The following is a 267-nucleotide window of genomic DNA, read 5'->3' on the forward strand; positions in this document are numbered from 1 at the left end:
TATAATGGTAGTGCGGGGTAAAGGGTAGTATAATATATAAATATACCTATAGATTATTGCATTTTATCATCAAGACAGGGTACATCACTGCGAGATATTGCTAAGCCGCTCGTAATGCTGTTTTTATACACTGCAGTTCTTGCCTATAGTTTAAGGTCTATGCTATATACGCAATACGAATAAGACTCGGAAAATTGTATCATTAAGTTGAAGTACGTGATAATGGGGCCGAGATAGGTGTATCGGTTAAAAAACAAAGTTTAGCAC

The sequence above is a fragment of the Acyrthosiphon pisum genome, chromosome A1 (assembly GCF_005508785.2).
Source record: "Acyrthosiphon pisum isolate AL4f chromosome A1, pea_aphid_22Mar2018_4r6ur, whole genome shotgun sequence".
Lineage (NCBI taxonomy): Eukaryota > Metazoa > Arthropoda > Insecta > Hemiptera > Aphididae > Acyrthosiphon > Acyrthosiphon pisum.